Here is an 18,772-nt window from a genome sequence, read left to right on the forward strand (position 1 = left end):
GTGGAATGACATTTGCTGTCCAATATCTGCTCTTTGCCCCTCAACCCCTTCTCAGGAAAAAGAGAGGGAGAGAAAAGAGCAGCAGCCACACATTTTGGCCCTGTCCTTTTGAGCCTCTGAGCAGAAGGAGCAGCCTCTACACAGCAGAAGCAGAGAAATGACCTGGGATGATGTGGGCAGAGTCAGGAACTGGCACTGCACTGATGTGCACTGACTTAAGTCAGCTTATTAAAGCAAGCCCTGAAGATCAGCTTCTCCACAGAGCTGCCTCCTCTGCCAGCCAGACATATCCCAGCTGGAAGATCTGGAGCCCAGTCTCTTTTCAGGCCTTAAATTTTCCAGACCAGCAGCACACCCTGAAAGGCTGATGAATTCACCAGTCCTAGGGCACAGTCCCAGGATGTCCGTCTGTCCTGATGGTTGCAAAGACTGGCACTTCCCATCAGATAGTTCCCAGGCACAGTTTGGGAGTCAGCAGAGGGTAAGGAGTGTTCCCACCAGGAACTCTGGGCATTTAAGAGCCAAGCCATATCCACACAAATTAATCTCCATGGCTCATTTAAGTCATGAGGGTTTTAAATCACACCTATCTACTAAATCTGGCATCCCTGGTACCTGAAATCCAGGGCAGCAAGGAGCCAACACTTCAAGCACTCCACAGACTATCCAAGATACACCCCTCAGTGCCTGAGTATTTCCCTGAATCCCCCCAGGAATCTGTCCAGAAAGGAAAGATCCCACAAGCAGAGCAGACCAGGAAACACATTTACCTGCCATGCTTTGGCACACATAACCTCTGACCCAGGACAAGCCAGCAGCAAGGGAAGAGCAGTATTGATGAAGCCATGGGTAGGTGAAATGGAAGAGCTGAAAGAATCCAGGAGACACACCTCTCTGGCAAACAAAACAATCCCATTTGGAATGGCCAAGAGCAGCCCTGGTGCCTTCTTCTGGGTGGAAACCAAGCAATCTGTGTGGCCTGGCTCCCAGAACCCCAAGCAAGGAGACCCAAAAGAGGAATCTCAGTCAGTGCTCTCCACCTCTCCCACTCCTCTAGGAATTTGCACCTTTCTGTGCCTTCCCATCACCTTCAAGGAAGAATCTCCCAGAACCTCCCCCATCATCTGGAACCCTCCTTGGAGAAGAGCCTTGCTTGTGTCTCTGATGAGCACCTTGCACAGCCACTCCCTGGGAGCAGCCAATTCCTGGCCTTTGCAACAAGTCAGCAGTGAGAAAAAGGTCATTTACATCTGTCACCATCTCTTGGGGTTCTGTGGCTGAGGTGATCTCCAAAGTATCAGAAAGTCTTTTCTTTACCAGTCCCATGACTGAAGAAGAAGTTGAGATTCATTGGCTCTGCTTCTCAAGGTTGTTTATTTTCTCTTATCTGTCACATTCTTTCTCTGACCTGCTGAGATCTGTCCAGCAGGTTGGGTTGTGGCACAGTCCCTGTTCTTGGGGTAGTGTTGGCTTTTTATATAAGAACTTTGTGTACTTTATTTACAATAATTTTCCAATACCCATCACCTATGTTAGACAGTCTGTCTCTACTCTAAACCAATCCAAAAGTGTCACCACCACAGCAGAAGATCGAGGGCAAGAAGAAGAAGAAGAAGACCAGGACATGCCCAGATTCTTCCATCTTGCCTCTTGAACCCCCATTCTAAATCCCCAAAATTCTACATTTTCACCCTGTGACAAATTCACTATCATTCTACTCAAACTCTTGTGGCTTGTAGACCTTCACACAAAGTTGGTAATTGTTTCCATGGGCTAAAATCAAAGGCACAGGTGTCTTTGACTCTGTGCCAAGGTCTCTGAGCCCCTTGCCAGGGTCTGGAATCACCCAGGGCAGCCAGAGGAATGTCCTGGGTCCTGACAACCATCTGTGTGGCAGTGGATGGGGCCAGGGCTGCCAGAGAACAGCCAGGTGTGCTCTGCAGGGATGTCTGTGCAGATATCCTCACAGATTTGGGGGCAGCTGTCCTGGACCCCCAAGGTTATCAGTGATGGGAGATGCTGAGCAGCTCAGGCTGCTGGTGGGTACCTGCTGGAGGAAGGACTCACTCTGCTCCTGTCTTCCCTGGATGCATCCATCATTTTCAAGATGGGCAGACCTTTGGCCTGGCTCTGTCTCTGTCTGAGTGCTTTTTACATCCAGAACAAGCTCTCACTTGGTCCACACAGCTCAGAGCTACCCCAAATCCAACTCCCAGCCTACATACAGAGGGCAAACAAACAAACAAAAACCAAACAAATAAACTCACCGACCCAGGTTGAAACCCCAGCATCCCTTTTTCAGCCTGGAGAGGAAGGCAGGGAGGATGCTTGACATGAGATGTGATGTGACCACTCCCTGGCATCCCACTGCAGCCACCTGCCCCATCCCCTGCTGAGCAGGCACAGCCAGCCCCGGGGCACGTGTGGCCCTGTGCGTGCAGCCGGTGACAATGGTGACAATGGTGACAATGCCAGCCAGCACAGCAGCCCTCCCCACGGGCTGGGGCTCTGCACGAGATCCCTGTCAGGGCCAGGGAGCATGGCCCAGCCCAGCAAAGGGGCTGAGCTCTTCCCAGCTCCCTCTGATGATGTGGGGTTGAGTCTAACCAGGGTGGGACAGGGCTCTTTGCATCTCAAGTGCTCAAGGTGCTGGTGCAGCTGTGGAGGGGTCTGTGTTGCCCAGGTGGTGATTTGCCAGGGGACAGGTCCACAAATACTCCCCCTCCTCCCTCAGCAGCATTTATTGCCCTGTTTCACCCCCCAGAGCATTAGGAGCATTAATAAACAATAATGCAATTATAAATATTTTTAAAACAGGACACTACCTCAAACATTACATACTCACACTAATAAAAGCCACCAAAACAGAATTAAAAACCTACCCTCTACTTCATGCTATGACCCATAAAAACCACTGTAAACCTTAAAAACATATCCTTAAAAACGTAATACCCCACCAAAACCAAATCTAACAACAAAACTCAATTGAAAAATAACCCTTATCATAACACCTAAACCAAGAACCGTAACATTTGAGAAGGAGGGGGGAACATTCACATGCTCCAGGGTTACTCTTGGCTTCCCTGATCACATATCCTGAAGAAAACCCACCCTAGAGCATGTATCAGGCCCAGCCTGGCTGCAGGCTGCCATTGCCCCAAACACAACCCCACATTCTGGCCTGAAATCCTGCCCCCAGCGCCCTGCTGTCCCCTCCTTGCCTCGTGTATGCCTTTAACAGTCTGCTGGGTTACCCATTGCAACTAAAATAACAAAGCTACAAAAGAAGAGGGCAAACAGGCTCCATATTCTGCAGCAATTAGGGCTAAACAGGGGAACAGGGAGGAGGGAATGAATGGACAATGGGGAGGGCAGGGACGTGGCAGCCCGGGCTTGGACAGGCTGGGCACGAACTGTCCTCAGGAGGCAGGGAGCAGAGCTGGACCTAAGGGAAGCAGGGAGATGAAAAGGGTTATTTAAACAAGCACAGGGCAGTCCCCACAGGGCCTCCCTGTCCGCTTGGCTTCATCACAGAGTGTCCAGGAAGGAGCAGCTCCCTGTTTGCCCCCTCTGCCAGCCCTTTGGGGTGGCGGGGGGACGCTGGCAAGCTGCGGTGGGGTCTGCTTCGAAAGGAAGGAATCCATTAATCTCTCTGGTAATTACTGCCACATATGGATTTGCACAATTACACTTGGTTAATTGGTTATTACAGGCAAGCCAGACTGATTGGGCAGAGCGGCTGAGCTTTAACCCCTTCGCTGCCCCCCAGGGCCAGCCAGACATGAGGGCAGCCTTCCCTCAAAACTGTGCTGTGCTCTCCTCTAACATCAGGGCAGCCTTCCCTCAAACTGTGCTGTGCTCTCCTCTAACATCAGGACAGCCTTAGTCCCAAAACAGTGCTGTGCTCTCCTCTAACATCAGGGCAGCCTTCCCTCAAACAGTGCTGTGCTCTCCTCTAACATCAGGGCAGCCTTCCCTCAAACTGTGCTGTGCTCTCCTCTAACATCAGGACAGCCTTCCCTCAAACAGTGCTGTGCTCTCCTGTAGCATCAGGGCAGCCTTAGTCCCAAAACATGCTGTGCTCTCCTGTAACCCTGCTGGCTCCTGTGCAAAGGACCAGCCAGCACAGCCCTCAGCACCCAGACAAGACCTCTTTGCTCCCTTGCCTTCCTTTCCACCGGGGATCCCAAAGAAATGGACCCAAGGAGAAAGGAGTGAGCCTGCACCTCAAAACAGCCCAACTCCCAGGCAGCTTCATGTGCCCTGGGTTTGCAGCAGACCCACCATGTAGTCCCCAGGGTGCTGAGGGATGGCAGACTCGGATTTTATTTGTTTTTAGAAGGAGACTGAGATTCCTTGTGCACTTCGGCTTTGTGCCCTCAAGCCCAGCAGGGTTGGTGCCAACGACTGAAGAATCCACCCCTGAGCCTGTCGCAGTCTCTGAACTCAGATTCTCCTACAGGATTTGCAGTGTAATGTTTTTCTTCCTCCAAACACTCAAAACAGAGGCTTTACTCTAGATAGAAATGCATACAGAACCAGGGTAAAATGAGCTATAACAAAAAATATAGAAAAAACCCTTGTAAAACTGACAGCACAGGACTTCTGCCAGTTGGGAGTGGAGGCAGCCTGGCCTCCCCACAAGGCCACTGTCACCTCTGCCACCCCTCACAGGTAGGAAATGGACCATCCAAAACTGGCCCCAAAATGTGCTGCTCAGGATGCAGCCATGTTTCTGAGAAAGCTCAGAAGAGGCAGGCCAAGGTGAGAACAATTTCTGCCAGAACTCTATCAAAGGCTTCCCATTAAAAACCTGTAACAAGGAGCTAAGAGCTTCCCAAAATTCCCACAGGGCAGAAGGGCTCATCTGAGGGGAGAGCTGTGCTCAGCAACCACTGACATCAAGGACAGAGCAGGCATTGGCATCCTGGTCCTTCAGAGCTGCTGCACTGCCCCTTGGACACAGGAGAGGGCACAGAGGAACCTGCTCCAGACAGCTCCTGCCTCTCCCAAGGGCAGCAGGATGTTGCTCAGCCCAGGCTAGACTGTGTCCCAGTCTGATTTACAGAGCCAGGCATCACAGCAGGCACACGGGGAAGGCTTTCAGCTCAGCTTCTGAATCACCCCAGCAAGCAGCAGGAGCAAGGGAAGAAACCAGCATTACAGCAAGGTGAGAGAAATCTAATTCCAAACCACCCTCTAGCCTCATCCTGTGGGTAAAAAAAGTCCTTGGGGCTTTGGCTGAAGCAAAAAGTATCTGCAAAAAACACATTCCCACCCTTTCCACTGTTACTGCAGTGATGCCTGCTACAACACTTTAGGTTTGGACTAGGAGTAACCTTCTCATTAGCTAATTAAAGTGCTTTTAATGTTCTGTCTCCACTGCAAGGAGTAGCCAAGTGAGAAAAGTCTTCTCCCTCAGAGGTCACTGGAGTGACATGAAAGTTGCAGCAGGAGTTGCTCCTGTTGTTCCATGGCAGATTGAACCATTTTCTGACCCAGAGATGGGGCAACTGAGACGTGTTTTAAAAACTTTTATTCCTTTTTCAGTCTCAGTGAGAAGGGTGTGACAATACAGGTGTTACAATTCACACCATCCCAATCAGAAGCCAATTATTTCTTAATTACAATACACTAGAAGCATTTCTTGGTGTATCAGCTTTTACTGTAGATGCCTTAAAGCAAATAATCTAAAATTACCCCTTGTAAGTCTTACTACAATGCATCTTTCATAGTCCTATTTCTCCAAAGTATCAGTCTTATTTACAAAACCATCCTTTGAAACTTGTTTCTAGTTCCATTTCTCTCTCAGCACTGTCTGTCCCATTCCATGGCATACACACTATGTGAGCCTTCTGCCAAGCTTTCAGAATTCTCTACAAATCCATTTCCCACAGTCACCTGTGATCTCCCAGCTCCCTGGGAGCTTGGCACAGACATTTCTTTCTCGTGCAAGAGGCAGCTCCCAGCTCTCTGTCTGTAGGGACAGGCACAGGCAGCATCTCCCAGCTCCCTGCCCTGGTTTGGGGCGTGCGTGAGCTGCTCTCTGAGGAAGGGAAAGGTTGCAGACCTCTCCCCTAAACCAGCAGCCTCTGCAGCATTCAGAATGAATCTTCAGAGCTGTCAGGGGGAAGAACCTGCAACTGAGCTTAAAAAGGTCAGCTGGGAAAAGTCAGGATGGGAAGGATGCTCACTTAATTGACAGACACAGAGTGGAAGGGGCCAGGCTGGGAGTACCTGCAGCTGGTTTGGGCAGCACACACTGGACTCCATCTCTGGGCTCTGCTGGCTGCAGCTGGTGACAAATCCTCTGTGGATCACTCCCAAACAGCAGAGTCTGGGGGCTAAGCCTGAAACTGAGACTGGGGCTGAGCACCAAGCAGGGATCTTGTGCTGCCTTCCTTCATCCTGAGAGGTGAAAGTAGGCTGGCAGGTTTTTAGAGCTACAGAAAAGAGGATAATTTTCTCTCTGTCCTTTACTACACATCTGCCCAACACAGGTTGGTTTCAGAACTTGTGCAAAGGTTACTTTGCATCTGACTGGATCAGTTCCACTGATATATAGGAATCAGGCAAACAGTGTGCCTGCTGATCCTAATTAAGCTTGATATTGATATGGATATGTGACATATTTACTAATAAAGCAGCAACAGAGGTAGCTGGTCTATATTTCATGTGACTTGGAAATAGGTAAAGGCAAGTAAATATATTCCTTTTGGTCAGAATATTGATACACATGTATTCCAAAAAGCTCATATGCAGCAGAGGTGGTGAAACACATTGAATCAGGTCAAACCCCAGAGCAGGTTCAAAGGGATCTGAAATTAATTAGGCCATTAAGACAGTTTTCCAGTGGAATTCTCTCTCTCTCTCTGTACACACACACACACATATTTAATATATTTGACAGAATCAATATTTATCTAGGGAGAGGTTCAGTTTTTAGTGAACCATCACTATTATTCAGTATTATTCTCATGGAAAACTCTTGACTAGCTCTACAAGTAGCTGCCACCTGAGCTTTTTTTACCCTTTATGAGCCAGAACTCCTTTAGCCTATGTCATCAATAAACACAGTATCCCCCTCCACACCCTGAAAACTTTCCTTTTCCTATGCTGCAGAAGGAGAACACAGACTCACAGGTCTGGAAAAAACACAGAGGAACAAAAGCTCAGCTTGCCCATCTCCCTGCCCCAACTGAGAGACCTTCAGGGACAGAGCTGCCACCTCCTTCCTGAGCCCATCTGTGCCATCACACCTCCACCATTCCTGTTAAATAACTTTGCCCAGTGTCTGGACTCTCCTGCAGTGGAGAGTCTGCACCCAAATTCCAGTCCCGCAAAGGCTCTGCTCAGCTGGCCCTGCTGGCCAAAGGAGCAGCATGCCCAGGAGGCTGGGCGCACCCCAGAGCCCCTGGCAAGGCTCTCAGTGGTGTCCCCTGCAGCCTCCCAGCCCACAGCTGAGCCCGGGGTCAGGGCAGGACTTACAGAAGTGAGGGAAGGATCCTGTCTCCAGGGAATAAGGAGCCTGCATGCCCGGCTGCATTTCCAACCTGTGTCCTGTCTCCTCAGCAGACTCAACCATGAAGGGAGGTTTGGGATCAGCTCCCTCAGCAGCTCTGGGCTGTTGGAGAGAGAAAGGAGTATTTACATATTCCAGAGCAGCATCTTCCCAATCTGCCCAAAGTTACAAATTTACCTCCCAGACCTTGACCGGGGCTGGGCTTTCCTGTGTTTGCTCTCTGGGTTCCTGTCTCTTTGGAAAGCAGGAGATGTTGCAATGCCAGGGGGAGGGCTGGGGAGGGCTGGGCTGCCTGGGAAGGGCCCTGCCACGCCAAGCAGTCGGTCCAGAGCAGCTCTGCTGACAAAGTGTCTCCTGGAAGCCACTTCTCTTCTAATCCCAGCTCCTAAAGGAACGAAACCGAGCCAACAACTGCCATCCATACGGTCTGAGCATCTGCCTCAGTCCTGCCTTCCTCCTTCCCCCTGCCAGTTGACTGCTTTTTCTCATCTGCACCAACTCAATCTGCTAACAAGCATCAAGGAGGTGGCAGTGTCAGCCCCATCACCACTGGCCTCCCGTGGAGACCAAGCAGAGCTGGTTTTGCCTCACCAAAGCTGTCTGAGGACAATGGGGGCAGGTGTGAAGGCAGCAATGTTCTGTACACTCTCACAGGTGACCTGGACAGACCCTTGTCTCCAGGAGGCTTTCAGAAAACAAGCAGCCTGTGCTGTGACCGGTTTTTCTGGTGCTGAATTTAGAGCCCCTGGCTTTGTTCCTGTGCTCGCTTATCTCTGTTACATTCTCTAACCCTGCATAGACATCTTCGTGTTTGGATTTTGCCAGTCCTGATGGAGAAGAGCTACAGGCAAACAACATTCCTCTCCCCTGTCTGAACTGATAATCTTGGTATCTCATCTCCTTGTGCTCCCCCTCGGGCTGTGTCAACACCTGAGATTGCTCTGCCTCCACTGCCCCATCCTGTGCACTGTGTGCTGCCCAGCCCAGCCCCACCAAAAATTCCTCTTGGTGCCAGCCAGACCTGCTGGGGGGTTTTAACCCCCTCCCTCTTCTAGATTTCTCCACCTTTGCAGCAGCAAAACATGCAGGTTCCAAAGTGCAGAGTGGTCTCAAGATATTGCCCCCCCCCCCCGAGACTTTGAGGGTCTGGAGCCTCTGCAGGGCTGAGATCAGCAGCCAGGGCACTGCCAAAGCCAAGTGAGCCACATCAGTGCCAAGTGCCAGGACATGTCCTGCAGGAGAGGCAGCCACAGGAGTCCAGGCATGCAGAGCTACCAAGGGTGCCAAATCGCTGCTTTGGTTTTCCTTTGCATTTTCAGGAAATTCTTAATCTGAAACTGCAAGGAATTCCTCAAATTCAAGTTCTCATGGAGCTGAAACCCTGCAGGGCAGTCTGGATTGAAGCCAGGAGGTGAGAAAAGAGACTCCTCTTTAGGAATTCAGTGTGCTCCATTAGCCACAAGCATTGCCCCTCTTATGTCCTTGCACTGCTGTGGGTAAGATGGATCCAAACTCCTTCTTTTCTTTCTGTATTTTGTTTTTAGCCAGGAAGGGCTGCCCAGCAGTCAGATCACTGCTCAGGGACTCCAGATCCCTCAAATCTGCCAGTGAACTTTCAGTTCCACTCTGGCTTTCCTCCCCAGAGCCCACAAGCAGTGAGATTTGCTGAGCCCTGAGCTGTGGTGCTCAGATCCCTCTTTCCCTTTCTCAGACCCAACACATTACAGCAGCTGCCAGGGCATGGAGCTGCTCCAGAAATGAATCTCCAGTGTGACATGGCACAGCTTTGATTCCACCACAGGAGCCATAAGAAAGGCTGAAAAACACAGTTCTCTCAATAAAAATCTTCACTTGAGGCACTTGGTGTGGCTGCGAGCAGAAGTAGCAGGACATGAACTCTCCAAGCACACAAAAGAGCTGAATCAACGTCCTGTTGGTGCAGTCCAACCAAACAACCTGGAGATGGACAGGACTGTGGGTTCTCATGTGCCAGGGAAGGGTTTACAGTGATACCAAAGGAATTATTTCAGCCCCACGGTGACAATACCCACCTGCTTCCTTATTCTGTTTTATTGATCTTGCCCTAATACATGTGGCTGGAGGAAATGATGCATAAATTACTAACAAGTTAATTTCTTGCTCCAACACAGACTCACAGCAGCCCTTTGAAGGGGAACCAGGAAAGACAATGTGTGAAAGGATAAAGGCAATGAGAGAAGCTTGGATGTAATAATCCCATGTGAATGATTATTGCTGCAACTAATGTAATCTAATAATGAAGAATTTACACCAGATGTCCTCCAGAATATGCTGGGCAGACTCAGGATTCAGCAGTGGATCCATTTCTAAGGAAACCTTGTTAGGAGGGGAAAAAAATGCTGTTGTCTGTTCATCAAATGGGAGGTTGTAGACCTTTACAGTCAGAGTGGGAACAAAAGCCTGCCCTGCAAAGCTTCCTGGAAGGGTGCTCAGCAGATCTCATTGTCCATTTGTTGTCAGGTGAAATTGGAGGGGTTGGGTTTGGCCTAGAAAGCTTCTAACCAGTCCAGGAGCAGCCTGTGTCAGGGCTGACACCAGGATCTCCCCTGCCTGTCCCTGGAACTCACAGGGAGCTTCTGGGGCTTCAGGCTCCAGGATAGATGAATAAAGAATGGAAAATCACTTCTTTTTATTTATTTTTAACTTGAATCCCTTCAGCTCTCTCAAGTACATCCTTAAAAGAGTGCTCCATCCCTGTCCTGTTCATTCCTGTCAACTGGGCATGGATTTCCCTGGCACCTTAGGCAATCAGCCAGACCAGAGACCCAACATCCACATGTCCTCTTCATTCAAAAACCACTCTGAGCTAAGTGTAAAAACAGGCACAAAGCACATTTTTTACTCTCCCTCCTTGCCTCTGTTGCTTTCTCATCACCTCTTTGAAGGTATTTTGTACAGGTATTCCAAACACCTCTTCCAGCTGCACTTTGGGGTCTGAAACTGCTGTTCATAATTCCTGTTTAAGTAGCTCTGTGGGATGGGGGGGGGAGGGAAGCTTTAGCAAGGTACAGATCCACTAAAACACAAACCACTACATTCAACTTGAAAGATTTGTTTAAGCCCCATTAACTTAATTGGGACTTAACATCTCGCTCATTGCTTGTTCCCAGAGATCTCCACAGTGGACACGTGTGCCACCAGCACTGAGTGGTGGGGACTGTGTGAGCCTGCTGTGATTGTGTCCAAACTGCATCCCCTGTGCTCTGCTGTGCTCCCCCTGTGTCAGGTAGCTGGATAGTGGAGCCTGCTTGTCTGTTGAGATTTATTTCACAGGGCTCTGTGAGCCGAGCCTGCGTGCTGCTGCTCTGTCCAACAGGCACACAGCTGCTCCAGAGGGCTCTGCAAAACAGGGACACGAGCACAGCTGCACCTGCAAACAGGGACACAAACAGAGCTGGCTGCACTTAGGACTTGCAAACCCTGATTTTGGCCAGTTTGTGTGTCAGGCATTGCCGCGCCCAGAAACCACTTGCAAACAGGACCAAAGATCAGGTCTAATTTTAGTAAGCCCTTAGGCTCTGCATCCCCTGACCGGGCTGGCTTTGATGATAAACACAATCATAGGGTGAAAGAAAGCAAAAAAACCCAGCTGGCACCTGCTGGGAGGGCGGGGAGAGAGAATCTGGTAGGCAGGAGGTTCCTACAGAGATTGCCAACACTACTACACGTCTGATTTGCTTTTTTGGGCAGCATGGTGAATGCAAAGGTGATCAACATTTGGCTTGGCTGGCCAGACAAGATGTGCCTGCATCAGACACTGCACTCACTCTCCTCTCTCTCTCTCTCTGCACCTCTCAAGGCAGCTCCTTCTGCTGTGCTTCACATCCCCAGCCCTTGAGCTTCAGCAGGGCTGAGGCTCTGCTGGAGTGCAGCACATCAGTGGGAATTGCTGCTCCCTTGCAAAGAGCCGTCTGGCTGCCTGGGCTGCTCCCTGCCAGACATCTGGACAGCCAATTGCACGTTCCAGTTTGCAGCCCAGCACAAGGATTCTTGTTAGGGGATATCTCTGAGCCTCGGGAAACTTAGTTATCTGTAGGATTTTTAGGACAACGGCTTTATTTACAACTCAGAGTCATGGAAAGACAAATGTTTAACCAAACTAGCAATGATTTTGTTCTCCAAATACTTTCGGTGAGGAAGAGTGACTCTGAAGTGAGAAAACCCTTTGCTGTTGTCTGAGCAACAAAAGAGGTTAGTAAAGATTCTTGCCTACCCTTTCTCTAGCTCTGAAGTCGTGAAGAAAGCGCTACAGCCCAGCTGTGCTCTTGAACCATTTTGTGTTCTTTTAGCACTTTGTTCTTTCTATAAATACCCAGTGGTTCCAGTGTGCCATGGAAGATGCAGGTGAGCTGGCTCAATACATTCATAAGGCTGAGTGAGTCAGTGCCCTGCAGCAGCAATCAGGCAGCCTCCTCCTCTCACACAGGGCACGCAGAGCAGCCCCAGCTCTGGGCTGTGGTAACCCCTGGGAGCTCCCCAAACCCTGGTGAGCTCCCCAAAGCCATTCCTTGCCCCCAGACTCCTCTCCAGAGAAGCCCACAGCACCTTGTGGCAGTGGTGAGCTGTGGAGAACCTGCACCCTGGCCCACCAGCTGGGTTTTAGGGAGGTGGTCTGCCCTACAGGGCTGTGGTGGTACCAGTTGTGGGTTTCTCTGGGTCTGGATTGAAGTCACTTGAGATGCTAGTTCATGTTTGGACTCAAGTGTTTATTATTTCTTATCAGTAAAACAGTCTCACTACTGTGAGTTCAGCAGCTTTTCATTAGAAGGCACAAAATGGCCAACAATCTCTTGGTAAAAGGTCTTTTAAGACTAAACTGTCCAATTAAGAACTGACACCTGGATTATTGTCACCATCACATTCTCTGGAAAAATCTCCTTGCCCAGGATTTTCTCCTGGGAAGCTGAGAAGCCTCACAGAAAAAGGAAAACAATAATTATCTCATTTGCTTTTCCTGGGTTTTGCTGCTTTGGACATTGTTTACCAACAGGTGATTGTTTCATTGGTTTCATGAGAATTGTTTTTACTTAATGACCAATCAGGATCAGGCTGTGTCGAGACTCTAGAAGGAGTCATGAGTTTTTCATTATTATCTTTTTGACCTTCTGACTGTATCCTTTCTGTAGTCTTTAGTATAGTTTAGTTTAGTATTCTTTTATACAAATAGTGTCATAAAATAATAAATTAGCCTTCTGAGAACATGGAGTCAGATTCATCATTCCTTCCTGCCACGGGGCACCTCACAAATACAACAGATTATTTTCCCTTTTAACCCAATAACTGATCCCAAAGAGCTGCAATGCAGACTTTTCTGCCCAATTACAAAATGCCACCCAAACCCATGAAGAAGAAGCAAGAAGAAGCATGAAGAAGAAACCCTGTGCCCTCCATCTTGCTTCCATCCACAGCAGACTAAAAATCCCAAAACCTCAATTTCTCACCCAGAGAAATACACCTACACTGCTCTCTATAATCTATTTCGCACTTTTGTGGATTCCAGTCTATCTTGAAGTCTGGGAAACTTTCTCCATGGATGAGGGTCAGAGTCAGTGCTGCCCTGGGGGTCAGGACACCCCAGAGCAGACAGGGAAATATTCCCAATGCTCTGGTTTCCACACAGGGCCCCTGTGGGATGGAAGGAAATGCCCTTGAGGGCATTTCTGTGTCTGCTCTCTGTCACAGGGAATGGAGCTGGCCTGCACCAGAAACCACACTAGAAAAACATGCAGACCTTGGTGGAAGCTACAGCAATTAGGTTAATTAAGGGCTGGGGCAGGCCCATATGTTTTCTGATCTGTTGTTTTTATGTCCCCCTATTGCACCTGTTCCCACAGATTCCAAACACCATCAAAGCTTAGGTTTTCCCACTGGGGACATGGGAACAGAAGGATGGCTGGCCCAGATCACAGCAAAGGCCTGTCTGGCCTCCCATCAAGCAGCAGAAAGAGAAGGCAGAGGGGTGACAATAGGACATGTCATTCCCTAGGACAGGTCCTCTGCTCTTCCTGGGAAGGCCCCAGAGCTCTCCTCTAAGGAGTTCTGCATCCTCCTGTCACCATCCCTGGAGGGATTTACAAAAAGTGTAGATGTGGCACTTTGGGATGTGGTTTAGTGGGAGTTGGCACCCGATTCCCACATCCCTGGTGTGCTTTGGAACATCCTTTCAGACATGGGTGCCACTGCAGTGGGAGCCACCCAGGTTCCTGTCAGAGAGCCCCTGCTTATTGCACAGGGGGCACAGCAGCAGCTCCCACCTGCAGAACAACCCAGCCTGGGACAGGGGTTTGTAGCAGCCAACTCCTCAGGGCTCTTCAAATCCTGGTTTCTGGGATCCTCTGACAAGTTCTCTCTCTCCCCAGGTGTAACCTCAAGGAGAAATCTGCTCTTCAGAGTTTGTGACAGTGTTCACAGGTGTTTTCTGATCAGAGAAGAGATGAGGATCTGACTCCATGTTTCAGAAGGTTTGATTTATTATTTTATGATATATATTACATTAAAACTATACTAAAGGAATAGAAGAAAAGGTTTTCATCAGAAGGCTGGCTAAGAATAGAACAGCAAAGAATGAATAACAAAGGTTTGTGGCTCAGCTCTCTCTCCAAGCCAGCTGACTGGGATTGGCCATTAATTACAAACAACCAACACGGGCCAATCCCAGATGCACCTGTTGCATTCCACAGCAGCAGATAACCATTGGTTACATTTTGTTCCTGAGGCCTCTCAGCTTCTCAGGAGGAAAAATCCTAAGGAAAAGATTTTCCATAAAAGATGTCTGTGACAAGAGTTAGTTTTGCTCATTTTAAAATCTGCGGGAGCCCACATTCCTAAAACCCCTCCAGGTGATTCATCCTTGCACAGTGCATTCCCTAAGGCAGAATCACTTTCTAGAGTTTCATGGAAGTAGAGTACCTGCTGTTTGCAACCATCTCCATCTCCCCTGCTCATGCAGGAACATGAATGAAGTGCTTTTAATGTCTGTGCAGCCTCCATCACCCATTTCTGCCTGAAAAAGACCTGCAGGACTTTCTCCCACTTAGGAGGCAGGGAAGGATGTTGTGAGGGTTCATTCACCATTTAATGGGCTGAGAACCAAAATGTGCCCTGTGTGCATGCAAAGAAACAGGAAACAAAAGCAACAGAACAAAAGCTTTGACTGATCATCTTGGGGGTGTGTGTGTGTTTTATTAGCTTTGTCTGGCAGCATTTGAAACACTTTTGTCAGCGACTAAAGGAACCACTTCTGAATTTAATGCAGCCAAACTGGACAAGCAGCAGTCTGGAGAAAATGAGGATCTGTGTCTGGTTTCTTTTCAGCAGAGCCCAACACTTGTAAGCAGTTGCAGTTACTTTGCAAGATACTTTGTACGCCTGGTAGGTTTGAAAAATGCAGATTTTAAACTCAGTTGTAGGATTAGAGGACAGAATGGAAGAACCTCTGCTGCATCTGTTTTTTCCCAGGGGTTGCATTGATCAAAAGTGATCTGCTGTGGAGTAGCAGAGATCTTCTGCATGCTCTGACAGTGACCCAGCAGTTCCCACCTCACCTGCAGAGCTTTTCTCTGCTGCCTTCAGCAGAAATGCAGAGAGGACTGGAGAGGGCCCTTGCTCTCAGCCTCAGGATGGGACTTTCCAGGACAACCCCCAGTGCCTTTCTGCTCAAACTGTACCATTTCCCTATGGATATCTTGGTTGGTTGTGCAATGACAGCATTCCACCATGTCTGATTTTCATGTTATCTGGGCTGTTTGCACTGACACACCATGGGGTAAAGCAGGGACATTGCTTTCTCCTGCTGCATTTTCACCTTGGTTTGGGCCAGGCTGAGCTTGATTTCCCAAGATCCTGAAGTGAATTCATCCTGCCTGATTGCAGCCCCTCCTTTCCCAGAAATCATCCTATGAAATAAGCCCAAAGTGTTTCCTGTCTCCCCTTTAACCCTTTTCCTTCTCCCCAAGTGCTCCATGGCCCAAGCCCTGCTCCAGAAGCCATGAATTCAGTGTGATCCCCTCATCCTGCCCACTCAGAGGCTGTCAGAAGCCAAAAATGACAGCACTGGAGTGCCAGGAGCAAGCAAGTCACCTGCAATTTCACACCTGCCATGGCTGCTTTCATGGCAGCTGGCAAGGTGAGAAGCTGATGAAGGTCCCACTTGGCCCAGGCTGAAAGTCAAAGCAACTGTTGGGCTTTTCAGGGAATGTCCTTCTCTGAAGTAGGAAGGCAGGTAGAAAAGCTGCTGGCAGCTGCCCCAGGGCATCTGCTGCCTTGCTTAGGAGGCATTTGTGCTTTTTGCAGCTGTCCTGTTCTTGGCAGCAGCTTCCCTGAGCTGGAAAAAGCACTGGCCACCATCAGCTGTGGAAACACTTTCTGGGCTGCAGATTTCTGTCTGTGGAGCCACAGCTGAACTGTATTGGCCAAGTCTGTGTCCCTTCTAAGTGAGTGCTAGGTGAGTAGCAAAAGCCATCCAGCAGGTTTTGGCTCCACTGGTGAAATCTAACCTACAGCTTTGATTGTTTCTTCCTACAGGTGTGCAGGAGAGAGGCCCTAAACCAGGCTAGGGAGCTCCACAGGACAAAAACTGTGCAAATGCTGTGACAGGCTGGGCTCTGGTAGCTGCTTTGCTGCTTTTCTGCAAGTTCCTGTAGCCCAGTACCAGCAGGAACCTGTCCTGCCTGTGGCTGGGCAAGCCCAGGCTGTATTTCTCATTTGCTGTGAGTTATGGCTCCCAGGGAGCAGCAAACCTGTGGGCTTCTCTGTCCCTGACCAAGAGCTCATCACACAGATTTGCTCCTCTAGGTCTGTGTGGGCTGAAGACCCCTGATCAAACACCCAGCACCAGCCACACAAGGGCAGGGAGAGGAGCCAGCCCCCTGTCAGAACCAGAGGAATCCAAACAGCAGCAAGACTCAGGACAGAAAGCAGACTCACAGAGGCCCAAGAATGTTGCATTGCACAGACACTGTGATTGCAGCCTGGCCTCCTGGCCCTGATACCCTCTGGCAGCTCCCAGAGCAGGTTATGGCCACTGGATCCCAACTCCAATTCCTGTGGGGGCTGCTGCTGCAGAGTCCTCCTGCCAGGCCTCAGCACAGCACACCAGGAGCTGCAGGGATGTGCAGCCCCCAGAGCCTGGAGCAGCAGCTCATCTTCACAAGAGAAACACTGGCCAAATGCTGGCTCCAGCCCTCAGAAACTGGAGTTTTGGAAGGCAGCTTCAGGCAGGCCCAGGTACACGACTGCTTGTTTGGTGGCTTATGAAAACAGAAGGCACAAACCCAATCTTGTGTCTTCCACTGTTTGTGTCACCAAAACCCACAGAAACACTCACCCCAAATCAAACACTGCCTGTCTGAGACTTCCAGTGGAATTTTGTTTCTGACTCCCCCAGTCTGGCAGCCCCCCAGCAGAAGTGAACAAGCTGAAGCCACCCTGGGTAGCTGGGCTCGTCAGGAATGTGTTAAGTTACACCACAAACTGCATCCCCGTGCCAAGCAGCACACACACAAAGCTGTGAAAGGACACGAGTGCCTCCCAGTTAATGTCACCTTCACAGCTGCCATAGGTCACAGCACAAGCAGACACCACCACAACATGCCAGGCAGAACATGGAGCCCGCTCTGAACAATGCCACGGGCCCGGGGAGAGATGAGGAATTTAAGGGAAGCAGAACAACAGGAAATGAGGAAAGTCCCTCCAGCAAAGGTCCTGTGGCCCATCAGAGGCTGCTCAGCACTGCAGTGACACAATGCAGTGACTGAAGGCCTGCCTGGCAGCCAGCATTCCCAAGGCCATTGTTGCCAGCACGGGAAGGACACAGATAGAAACAAGAGCTGTGTTCCCAGGCAGAGACACATCCACTGCAAATGGAATGACTCCCTGGAGCTCCTCAAGGCCTGCATGCACCATGCCATCCTAGCTGGGAAATCATATCCTGAGGCAGGAAAAGCTGTGCCAGGAGGGGATAAAGAATCAAGCAACCTGGATGAGCACAGGCTGGGGTTTTGCCTGTGTTGGCAAAACTGGACCAACATTAATTATGTTGCCTGTGTGCTGGACCAATATTAATTATGAGGATAGATGGAACTTGAAAGTCACTGCAAGGAAGGAGATCCCCTTCAAAGAGTCTTGGTCTGGCCTAGGGGATACATGGGAGAAGTAGAGGATGAATCCCACCCAAATGTGATCTCACTAGAAGAGCATGGCCTCTAGAAGTCACAAGGCTTGGAGAAAGAAGAGGGATAATTTTATAGTCTCATTTCTGGCAATAAAGCCCCTGTAAGATCCCAGAGAAAACTGCTAGAAGCACCAGCTGTGGTCAGGAAAGGAGAAGCTGAACTGCCCTGGGCAGCAGGGTGGGATCCAGGCTGGATAAGCAGCTCTCTCCAGAGGATGGCCATGCAGTAGAGGACACCAACAAGGGCAGCCCAGGGGATCCATGTGGTGCTTTAGCTCTCAAAACAGCTCCTCAGGGATTCAGAGCAGGGCGTTCCGGGCTAATCCCTGTGTCCCTCAGGGAACCTGAGGATTACTGCTCTACATCTGCTCCCAGGGCTGGGCCCCACCTTGTCCAGGCAATGGAAATGCTGACAGCCACTCTCAGCTCTTTAATCAGTTTGGGACAAACAGCAATGGGCTCTGTCCCCCGTGGGGCAGCACCTTGTGGCATTCACATTCTCTGAAAAATCCCTTTGCTCAGGGTTTTCCTCCTGGGAAGCTGAGAAGCCTCAGAGAAAAGGAAAACAATTCTTACATCAATTGTTTCTCCTGTGTTTTGCTCATGTGGAATGTGCTTGGGGATTGTTTACCCACAGGTAATTGTTCCATTGGATTCTGGTGTGAGTTGTTTTCACTCTTTGGCCAATTGGGGCCAAGCTGTGTTAGACTCTGGAAAGTGTCACACGTTTTCATTATTATCTTTTTAGCATTCAGCAAGTACCTTTTTTATATTCTTTAATGTAATATAGTATTACAAAGTAATAAATTAGCCTTCTGAGAACATGCAGCCAGATTCATCATTCCTCCCTGCCATGGGGACCCCTGCCAATACAATAGCACCTCTTAAGTGACTCTCTCCCTCACAGCCCTGATGGCTTCTCTTGACCTTTGGCTGGGGCAGGAATGCCCCTCAGAGTTTGTCTGGCAGCAGCTTCAGAGCTGCAATGCAGCTTCCCTGGTGGAGTGGTCTTGGTTTGTTAATTTGAGATTTTGTTAATT

The sequence above is a fragment of the Molothrus aeneus genome, chromosome 9 (assembly GCF_037042795.1).
Source record: "Molothrus aeneus isolate 106 chromosome 9, BPBGC_Maene_1.0, whole genome shotgun sequence".
NCBI classification, from domain to species: Eukaryota; Metazoa; Chordata; class Aves; order Passeriformes; family Icteridae; genus Molothrus; species Molothrus aeneus.